General features: G+C 32.2%; 1 long non-coding RNA gene across 1 annotated transcript; it reads left to right on the forward strand.

Moving 5' to 3' along the window:
* Positions 1-914: 914 nt before the first annotated feature.
* On the forward strand, positions 915-3,276 carry LOC124433622. The gene is made up of 3 exons (XR_006944525.1): positions 915-1,098; positions 2,208-2,308; positions 2,628-3,276. It is a non-coding gene; the product is annotated as an uncharacterized LOC124433622 (long non-coding RNA).
* The last annotated feature ends 8,684 nt before the right edge of the window (positions 3,277-11,960 follow it).

Below are 11,960 nucleotides of genomic sequence, written 5' to 3' on the forward strand. Positions count from 1 at the left end.
TGGTGTATGTGTTTTGTAATTTTGATAACATCTTGTACAGTCTTTGGAAATATAAAATATATAATCATAAGTTGCAGATTTGAAGAGTAAACAGTATTTAAATAATAATTTATGATTGCATTTATTTCGAATGAATTTTTCTTGTAATTTTAAAAACAATTTTATCTCATTTAGTTAACAGGAAGCTTAATTGGCATCACTGCTGGACCACTATTGGGACTGTTTACTTTAGGAATGTTATCCAAAAAGCCACTTGGAAGGTTAGCTGTAATTATTGTATTAAATGCACATGAGAAATATGTTGCCATTTTCCAAGTACGTTGTAAGCTGTTCAAATTCCTTTTCCAGCCGACAATTTCAAAAAATACTTTAAATCGTGTCTCTTGCTTTTATAAATCGAATCTTTTGAGTGTGTTTTTATTTGTAAGCAGCAAGCCTGTAAAATAATGTAGTATTCAAACAACATGAAACTATCAAGATTGTGAAGTAAATTACAAACATGATCAAAAATTTGTTATCAATAAACTAGCTATAGGGTACTGCAAGAAGTATTATTTTTAGTTGACTAATTTAACATGTATTCATCTAATTTGGCTTATTTTTCTTTGTATTTCCTTATACTTTTTAAAACAAATGTTGATTCCATTGGTTAATTAGCGCATTACGGTATTTTTTTAAATATGCAGCAATTTAGATCATATACTTATGCTTGAAGCTCATCATCTATTAGATTTTCTCATGGACACATTGCATTGACAAAACGTCTGGTCAAAAACGTTTCTAGATCATTTAATTAAAAATATACTGATGTTTGCAATATTATTTGTGTTACTTTCTATAATATGCATAATTTTATTTCCTCCCATTCTTTGACTTAATAATTAATAGATACGTTTTACTTTAATTTAGGAGCGTACATTGGTACTGTAAGCTCGCTAATATTTGTTGGATGGATTTACGTTGGTAGCATTTATTACCCTCCCATCAGTGAAAGACCTCCAGTATCAATTGATGGTTGCGATGTTGGAAATGTATTCAATGGTACAAATGGGTTGAGAAACAAAATTTCTCCTTTCAAAATATGACCGTATCTTACAGGTATGAATGATAAGTTTTTACGTAATAAATAGTTAAACTTGAAATTTGAAAGTAGTATGATGTATAATGTTATTGTTGGTTAAAAAACGTAAAATTATTTGAACCATTAAGATATTGCAAAATCTTTCCTACATGTCGGAAAGAACTAACTGCTTAGCTGCGTCTAACAAGCGATTAAGTAAAAAAAAGCGATTGGACATGACTTACATTGTGATTTAGTAGTATAAAACATAAAAAATATATGCTATCTTGTGTCATTAAACAAAAGAATACCGAATACTTTAAATGATAAAAGATGCTTAATATTGTCTTAAATCTTTTTCTTTTGCATTACTTCTTAATTTATATAACATACAAGTTTGCAGCATGTTTTACTGATAAAACTAAAAGCTTGCGATTGAAGTATTGTAATTTTGATACATTTATTTCTTTTATAAATGCAAATATGTATCGGACAAAATTAGGTGAGGAGAATGAGTCTGTGAAACACTGCTGACATTCTCATCCGAATCTTGCTATAGCTGGCTAAATGCTATGATGGTATCCATGTTTGTCAGAAAAAACTGATAAAATATAGTCATTTGGAAGAGATTTTACGTTCAGACAATACATTAACTGTCTGCTAGCTGTTTTTATCCTTTGATTTGTTCATAGCCTAAAATTTCCAAGCAAAGATTAGATAACTCTTATAATGAGCCTATATTTTGTATTTTCAACTTACCTCAAGTTGCATGTAGATTTTTATTAACACAAACAACGCCAAGAAAATAAAAGCGGAGTAATTGTTGCACAAAATATAAATCATAAATATGTGGGACATCTGTAATCGTTTTAATATTTTTGAGTCGCTATTAATTCCAGCAGCATCATAATAGAGCAATTGTTTACAGGAACTTCATGTCGGAATGAAAGTGTCTTTCTATAGTCTTAGCTAGTTTGTTTCCAATGTAAATTTTTTTTAATTTAATGAATGTAAAACAATCTTCTAACCCAAAGTTTAAACTCCATTGTTAGCTTCCACGTTTAAGCCACATATTCTTTCATTCATGCCAGCGTAAAAATGTTTGATTTATATAAATTCGTCTTATTTTAACAATTTTTTCTCTAAGAAACCCTTTGGCGAAGTTTTACGGGCTGTCCTTTTTCTACTACGGTGCTGTCGGCTTGTTTGTGACGATAATAATTGGCTACGTGTTCAGTGTTATCTTAGGTAAGTCATTAAGCAAATTATATTTTCCAACAGTGCTGGTTTTTGTCTTTCTCATAAATTGAAAAAGATTCATTTCTATGGTAAATCTCATTGTAAAATACTCAGCTGTTGTTTTTGAATATATTTTAAGCATTCGTCTTTGAGTATTTCGTTGTCCCGCGTAACGAGAGGTTCTCACATTGATGTAGAAGTCGATGTCATTTGAGTGCATGTGTGTACTGCAGAAATGTCAAGCAATGATAATAATATAATCATGAAGTAGTATTTAGAGTGGTATATGACAATGTTCTTACACATTTTTGATATTCACTAATTGCAGCAATCTGGGATGAAGAACAAGTTATCATGGATGATGATCTTTTGTTTGAGTTCCACAATCTATTTAAAAGGAAAACGGAGAAAATGATACCACGTGAATATGAAGAAAGCCTCGTAAAAACAAGCCGTCTTTAAGTATGATTGCATTTCAAGCACTCATTTAATGTTTAAAACAGAATGTAAAATTCCTTAATGGATGGTTGCATCAGTGCTATATGCAGCTAAGAATTGATCTTAATGCCGGGCTGCATTAGTCTAGAATATCAAGGATTGTTTGTAATGCTTTCAGAATTTATGGTAACACAATAGTTTTGTTTTAAGAAGTAAAAGGTAAGAAATTCTTTCTCTTGGAAAGATATTAGATTTTTTTTTATTTCTCACTTTTGTATCTCTATATATTTCTCGGGTAGTTTGCCAAGCATATGTTTTTGTATTATGTTGATTAATTGCTTATTTTGCAGCTGTCTTAGCTATTTTTAGTATGATAATTTGTAATTCTGTAATTGTTCCTTATGATTTATAGTGGTTATAAATTAACTGTAGTGGTCGACGTCTCATATGCTGTTTTATGGTCGTTATATAAATAGCCATAGAAATCACTTATGAAATGCATTCACGTATATTTCAAATATTAAAAGTACTAAAAACAATTTCTGTGTAATTACATAAAGCTAAAAACACATACATTTCTTACTTCAGGACAACAATATGACCAATATTATGAAACAACTAAACAATCCGCTATTCACTTATATTTCATTGCTATTTATAACACTTATCTTATTCAAGAAAATATTTCTTCGTGGTCAAACAATTTACTTTCTTACTTGAGAAAATTGACACAAATTAGCAATAAGGAAAAACTAACCGCGGACGATAAACATTCATGGTGACAGTGGACAGGAAACTAAAATCTTATATGGTTTTCAAATATACGCATGACAAGCAAAGCTTCTTACTAGAAAACCTTGCAATTTTTCTAATAGAAACAAAATAAAAATTTGTTTTCAAAATATTACATAAAAAGCTTACTATTGAAAGAAAAGTATCCCTTAATCATAGAAACAGGGCGAAACAGTGTTTAAGAATGTAAAATGAAAATCATTCAAGATTGTTGATAATATAATATAAGACAATAAAACCACCCACATTCTCAACGTCCTCCAATGAAAGACATTTCTATCCAATTAACAAATACCAACCTTGCCTCGTTGTCATACTAGTGTTGGTTGAACTTACTATCGCAGTTGAAAGTGTTCCCTTTTGTCAGCGAATTCCTACGTGGAGTCAGATTGCCTGCAGCCACTACCAATTCACACGGCGTAAACTTACCTTACTTGAACCATGCACGTTCATCAAATAAAACTCAGTTATTTTTTTTGTGTGTATAGACTACTAACCCAGAAGCTGGGCTTAATTCAACCATTTAACCTAACTATTGACTCTTGAGTTGCATGAGTTCCTAAACTTCCTATGTTCGGAATAAACGAAGTCACGCGCTCTCAAAAAGTCGACGGTAAATTTCCGCAATGAATATTTTCCATTTTTCATACTTTTGTTTTCATTTCACAAATTTCGAAACCTAAAACTATTGCCATTTTGAATGAAAATATTTTTTGTGTTAGTAATTATATCTTCAAAATTTTGTTTTTAAAAAGCTTATACATAGCCGATAAATAAACATGTGTTTGAATACGTATGAGCAGTCAATTCATACTTTCACAGCATGCAAGTATGCAGGGAAGTCTGAAATACATGAAACGAGGATAAAGATTTGATAATTCTTACTCACGGATGTTGTGAAGCAGCTCTTATGAGCTTTGTGAAAGTTTAATGATGAAATGACTTGCTTTGCACCACGGTTTGACGGCCAGACGGTTCTCTTGGACAGCCACATCGAACTTGATCACGTATACGCCGCTCGTTCATTTAACTCTCGAAAATTTGAGTTCTACTCAAATGTTGAAATCACATTACCTCAAATGGCAAACAAGCAACATCTTTGTTCTGTCATTAAGTAACATTAGGAAAATTACATTTAGTCTGTTTTAAATGCTTTCAAACATTCTTATAGCAGAACCATGATTTGGGCTCAATGGACTTTGTTCTTTTTGAATTTAAGTTGTTTTCTGAAGTCTGGTAGGTAGTATATTAAAATATGACGAATTTTTAATCCAGATAATCTTATGTGTGCTAACGTTTTGCACAATACATAGCTATAGCATTTTTTTAAAGAAAAATATAAGCTAAGTAATTAATCGTGATGATGGAAGCAAACTGCTTTAAATCCCCTGCGGTATTATTGCGCACATCAGCAAAAGGTGAGTAATTTGTATACGGAAGGGGGGGGGGACATGAAGCAAGGATCTAGTTCAAGGACATTTGAAGTTTTGTAGGAAGCTTTCTAGATATTCCAATGTTTAAACATCAAGTGACCTTTTCCATCGCTGTTGAAATTTACAATGGGGAAAAAACTTTACAATAAAGGGAAAGTGCATAAGATATGTTTAAAATCTGTTCATACTTATTGCTTCTTTTAGGTATTTTTAACGGCGCTTTAATCCGTAAGGCTTCCTTAACATGAAGAATTATTTTAATTGAAGATCAGCTAATATAGGACCTTTATTTTGACAATGGGCGAGGAAATTTTAATGCAACCTTTGTTTGTAGGGGATGATCGAATTTCATGAATCACAAGTATATCTTACACTTTTTCACAATTGAAAAGTTGCTTTTTTCCAAAAATAGTTCATTTACTAGTAGAAGACAAATTTTACAAAAAGTAGTTCTCTTCAAACCCCAAAACACTTATGAGTGTTGATTTTATAGAATACATAGATTCTCCTAAAAGTTGTAAACTGCTAAATCTTTAAGGCATGGTGCTTAGTATTTCTCTATAACTTTTTTTTAGAGCATTACGCAGACAGAATTACGAATTATTTTTAACGCTAGAAACATACTTTAGTGTTGAAATAGTGAATGTTAAAGACTAGTTTTAAACTCCAATAGTAAATACATTCAAGTGGTATACATTAAAGGAAAAACTTCATGCCAAATTAGATCCATAGCCACAAATAGAAACTTCAATGATACAAAACATGAATATTGGCTTTAGAAAGAGTATATTTAAAATGCCATTACCACAAATTTATGCACGCATGATGATATGTATGTAAAAAACCAGGGTCAAAACTTTTAATGTAGATTCATTTAAGAATATATTAAAGTTTTAAGAGGGAAAAACACCACTGTGAAAGTATAAGTTGGTATTTAAAACGTCTCTGTCAGTCATTTTTAGTGCAAAGTTTCCATGGGAACTTTGCAGTATTGTGGTGAGTGGCAATAATTCACACGAGTCAGCCATTTTTGTGGGAAGTTGCGAACTGTATAGTGAAATGTGTAGCAAGAGTGAAGTAAGGGAAATAGAATATTCCGAAATCCAAAAAAATTTGCTTTAACTATATCACTTTTCGTTAATGCTGGCACTTTTGACAAATATTTTAAAGATTTTGTAAGCTCGAGTTAATATAGAATGTGAAGAATATTGGTATTTAATTCGCCGTCTTGCCGTATTTGCCAAGTACTTGGCTAGCGCAGATTATTTAGCAAACTGCTCTGAACGTCTGGTCTAACTACACTCATACACTACGTCTTGGTGAATTGGTCTTTCACATATGACAGTAAAATTGAAAGTTGCGCACACATCTACCTCGGTAAGGAACATTTTACAAGTAATATAGTGCACTATTCTGTCATTGAAGAAAGCATTAGTTGTGGATTGCTTAAGAACAGTATAAGAAAGTCATATACGACTGTATGACTTTGTCGATTTTTATGTAATCACTGTGAAAGGGCAAATGCGAAATGAATGTTCATTCACGCAAACTTTCCAACTGGCCTTGTTCATACTGATGCAAATTGTACTACGCAAATATTTATCGAACATCGTTGCATTTTACTGCTCCAATCTCTGCTGGCTTGATGAGACACACACGGAGGTGTGACTACCATACGAAACTACTACTACTGCTTGGTGCCTTATTATTTAATTAGGTGGAATTTAGCACTAAAAAATATTGCAAACAAAGCATTTTGTTCTTCTGAACACATGAACTTCACATATGTATCAGAAGAATCAAAACATACAACATAATCGAAACAAAGAAAGTAAACCATGAGTTAATTCGTAATTTATATGTTGTATACTGCTTAGTAATAATAAAAGTTGTTAAATGAAGATATGATCTTCGCACTTTGCTGGACAATTTAAGCAATTGTCTCATGGACCTGAAAAATTCAGGTGACTCAACGGGATTCGAACCCATGATCTCTGCGGTGCCGGTGCAATGCTCTGACCAACTGAGCTATGAAGTCACACAGTGGAGAACAGGTCAATTTTGTTGGGCTCAGATCATATCTTCATTTAATTTCAAACACCGCACTGCCTTACGGTTGCCCGCAACGGCAACGTCGATCTCAAATCATTACACTGAAATTAAATTAATCACTCTAAATTCTAATTCATCACACTAAATTGAAATTCATCACACCAAATTCAAATTCATCACGCCAAATTCAAAATTTCGATTCGTGCTAGGCCCATATGTGATCAGTACTTTATGTTGCTTGTTATTTTATTGTTAAGTTAAATCTCTCGTTAATTTCAAAATGGCAAATTGTCATTCTTGCGATGCTCAAGTCGCACTTCGCGATAAATTTTGTAGTCAGTGCGGAATTAAATTGTGTTGTGACGTTGTAGCAATCAAGTACTACTTTAAACAAGGCTATAAGTACGACACGATAACAGAATTTTGGCGAAATTTCATGACGACCATATTTGTGCTCGAGCTTTGAAGAACCGCTTGAAAACATTTGGACTCTCTCGAAAATTGGGGGAATACATGAGTTGGAAGCAAGAGAAAGAATTATGCGCGAGCTTAGTGAACCAGGTTGTATGAGCGGATATCGGGAGTGTGGCATATTCTTAGCAGGGTTAGATTTATGATACAGAGGAAAAACGTTGTTAAATGAATTAGATCCTGAGGGTTGTGAAACAAAACGAGCTCATCGTTTAAGGCAGAGAGTTTATGTAAATCCGGGTCCCAATTTTTGTTGGCACTTGAATGAATATGACAAACTGAAACCGTTTGGTTTCCCGATTCATGGGTGTATCGATGGTTTCAGTCGTAATATGTTATGGCTGCATTTCACTAAGTCAAAAATAATTCACAAGCGATACTTAAACTTTTCTTAAACTTAGTCATGTCCTGCCATGGGTGCCCTAAAAAGTTACGAGCTGACCTGAGAACCGAAGATGGCCTTGTTATAGCTGCACAATGTTACTTTAGAAATTATGACCTGTCTCATGTATATTGTAGCGTGCCAAATCTCCTTATTATGTACCCGCTACGTAAGTGCGCTTACAAATTAACGTTTCTTTACGCAATCTTTGAGCAAGTTGTAGCTATTTGTCAAAAAAACAAACTGCTTAGCCTTTGATAAGCACTTCTCGAAATGAATTTCAGTTTAGCATTTTTTAAAACGCCAAGGCTGGATACTAAGCTTTCTTTAAACTAATTTTATTTGCCATGACTAGGAACATTTTTTCTAAGTAACTTTGCACTATCCTGGAATCCCTAGTTTTTATATGTAACATGAAGTAATAATATTCAGTATAAGTCTGCAAGTTTGTGCTTAATCAAAGAGTTTTGGGATGAACTCTTTATAATTCCTCAATTCTTTTTTGTATTATAATGTACAATTTGATGGTCCAAGCAATGTATTTCATGTGGAGGATATCTTAAATATGATAGTAAAATCAAGAAGAAATATGTATCTGGAGAACACAAAGCCAAAACCAATGAAACTAGAAAAAGGAAAGCAGTGAAGTTCTTTCCATAAAGTGAATGTAGTATACAGGGATATCGTCCTAATATTCAACCACCTTTCTTACATGACTCCTTTGAAGAATGTTTTGATTTGATAAGTTCAGTTAATGATGATGATGGACAATCGAGAAGTGTCTGTGGTATAATTCCTTCTTTCAAAAATCAAAGATAACAGCAAATTATAACCAAATTAATTGATTCAAAGTTGGTTATCTTACTGCTAAAAAAGTTTATTTCCTTTCTCTGTCCCAAATTACTTTCTTTGTCCCATTAAATGTAGCTATCTTAAATATGCGTCATAATAACATTACACTGCTGGTACGCTTGGCAACAAAACTACTGCTAAAATCAAGAGATTAAATTATAACATTGTAAAGTCAATGAAGAATGAGGACGAATTTGCAAACATTTTTTTGATATTCCTATATTTCAATTAAGCAACCAACCGCTGCTTCGACGTCATGTTAAATCACACCCTATAAAAACTAGCTACCTTAATACAAAATTCAAAGTCTTAAAGTTTATACTGTTCCATTGTAATGATGAATGATCTATTTATTGCTCCAAAACTTTTACAGCGCGGAACATAAAACCAGGATCGAGTTGAAGGATCAATTCATTGGCAGGACTAGTTCCTTTGACATTCCAAGGCTCCAGTGACAATTTCCCCTTGCCATTACTGTATAAGAACAGATCAGGTCCAACTTCGTTTGGATCTTTGTATTTTTTTAGCGCAAAAAAACCATTATTTGGCGTCCTTAATTCTCTCGGAGATAGATAAAACGAGCTTGAGCTCTATAAAAGATAATTGCTGTGCTCGTTCTTTGTACCATTTTCATCGAAATTTTTTAAGTCACACAATTTTTCTTCCTTTTACAACTACACCTTTGAAAGTCCGGAGATTTTTCTCAACTAATTTAATTGGTTTCCTGATTCTGACACATTTGTCAGAGGGCAATTAAAGAGTACACATAAAACAACTTCCAACCTTTTTCGATGGTCTCAATAAGTTTTCGACTTAAGACACGTTGGGACTAAACATTTAAAACGAAATTCTACAATTTTTTGAGTTAAGATGTCAAAAAAGCGGTAGACCCCAAAACTTCATTCGACATTGAGGAGTAACACGTGTTTTACCGACTGTTCCTTCTTCGCGTTCCTCTCGCATTTACTTTTTTCGTTAACAAATAAATATCTTATAGTTAACTGCATGTACTTGTTAAAATTTAAGGATTCCTCTTTAATCATGAGCAAAACAACCAAACGTAGTAAATACCTTTGTATTAGAAACTACAAGATAAAATTATTAAAGTCATAATTTGTGTTTTCCATCACAGTTTGTCTAAGCTGTCAGTGCGAGTAAATGCTTTTAGTGGACTTAATATAAAACATATAATAAACAAAAATTTTTTTGCAAATCAACAACGAGAGCATTCCATAATTTTTGTTCATGTCAACTTTCTAAAATATTTTAATTGGACGTAGAAACTCGTACAAAACTCAGCCTCATCCAGTCGCATCCTGGAATGCAATTTAAATTTCTTAAATGATCTCGTTTATTCTTCTGACTATACCAAAATTTTAAGAGAATTTTATTCACAATATAAATATTTAAATGTAATAGTCACTTCTTACGATATTGATAACATCTGAACAAAAAAGTGTTCTCATTACCACAGTAAGTCTATTTTTCCCTTTCACTTAAACATTTAGGTCATTGAAAAAAAGAGATAACTTCCAAAGCTGCATAACTGTGACGAGATAAATTTGTCTTGAGAACAGACTTTCAGTATTTTGAAAAAATCTCATTTCATTCATATGCGAAGGAGAGACTTAACATTTGAGAAGCTTTTTTTTGGTAAGACTTGAAATTTCTTTATATAATTCTATTTAAGCCTTCAAGCTACCCATTCCTTTGCATGAATTTTGCCAACTATTTTGTTCAAAACTTAGAGGAACGGACTGTTGCTCTCCTTGCAACAAGCCCTCCACAGATATATGATTCCAATGCAAAACACAAACCATGCTATAAGTTCTTGTTTACCATATAATATCAATTACACGTTTACGGAAGTGTTATAATCATATTATATTCTAAGTATGTATAATATGCTCTAAGTGCGTTCGTATAGCTTAGGCACTCTCGAAATTGTTTAAAGAGCGTCTTAATAAGACGTATTCTTCTAGTTAGTAACCCACCCAACGCTCAAAAGTAAAAACTTAAGCACTGGGGAGAAGTGTATAGTTATACAAATTGTATTATTTATATTAAATAAATATGATTTATATTTAGCTCTGCTAACATGCATTGAGTCATCTACAACTGAAGTATCAAAATCTTAGCTTCAATAAATGTATTATTTACGCATAACGGATTATGGTTTATGGTTTTTGTATAGTTATACAAATTGTATTATTTATATTATATAAATATGATTTATATTTAGCTCTGCTAACATGCATTGAGTAATCTACAACTGAAGTATCAAAATCTAAGCTTCAATAAATTCATTTTTTACGCATAACGGATTATGGTTTATGATGTCTGTCCATGACTCCATGCACAAATAATAGTCACTGCATTGTACAATATACAAGGTAACATTTTATTTCAAGCAGCTTAATTATGCACATATGCAATATTTGAAGCATTTATAAAAAGCAAAAACTATATAATATACCTTTTTCTGCAAAATTTTGCCATCCTTTTCATCTAAACAGTACGTCTCTTCATTTTTTGCAAACAGCAGGTTGTAGAAAAATGCCTCGTGCTTATCTTGAGCTTTTGCAAACTTTATCCGTGCTTCAGCTAAGAAAAAAGATTGCAAATTAAATTGCTACAGCAAGAATCCAGAGTATTAGTTTCATGGTAAGAAGAGGGTAAATTGCACGTATCTCATAGCAATAAATTATTGCACGTTAATAATAACAGCCCATGTTATGAAATTCAGATATCGAGATCTAGAATTATTTGCAGGTAGCTAACCAGCCACAACCTATATTGTATACATACTAATTTGCGTCTATGGATCGTCTCCATTTGGCGAGCAAATAAACACACATAAATTTATCATGTAAATGTTTTTTATACTGTTGGCAATATACTAATTACTATTTTTCCAAAGATCCAAATGTGTAAATTCTTAATTAACAGCATTCTCTGCGTGGGAAAAATCAATACAGATCTATTATTATACAAAAAAACAGGTTCATCAATAAGTTAGTAAGCTCTTAACTTTTTTCTGTTAAAAAATCTTTGGGTTTCGTTTGTTCGTAGGAAATTTAAATTTCTCTGAGGATTTAATAACATAATATAAATTTACAAATAATTTCCCAATAACCAACAAGCATCAACAAAAAATTGATTTAAAAATGGCGTTGTCATCTTAAACAAAGACGTTGGAAACGGCGTTGGAAACGGCGTTGTCATCTTAAACAAAGACGAC

Source organism: Xenia sp. Carnegie-2017, unplaced genomic scaffold (genome assembly GCF_021976095.1).
Source record: "Xenia sp. Carnegie-2017 unplaced genomic scaffold, XeniaSp_v1 HiC_scaffold_136, whole genome shotgun sequence".
In the NCBI taxonomy this organism is placed as follows: domain Eukaryota; kingdom Metazoa; phylum Cnidaria; class Anthozoa; order Malacalcyonacea; family Xeniidae; genus Xenia; species Xenia sp. Carnegie-2017.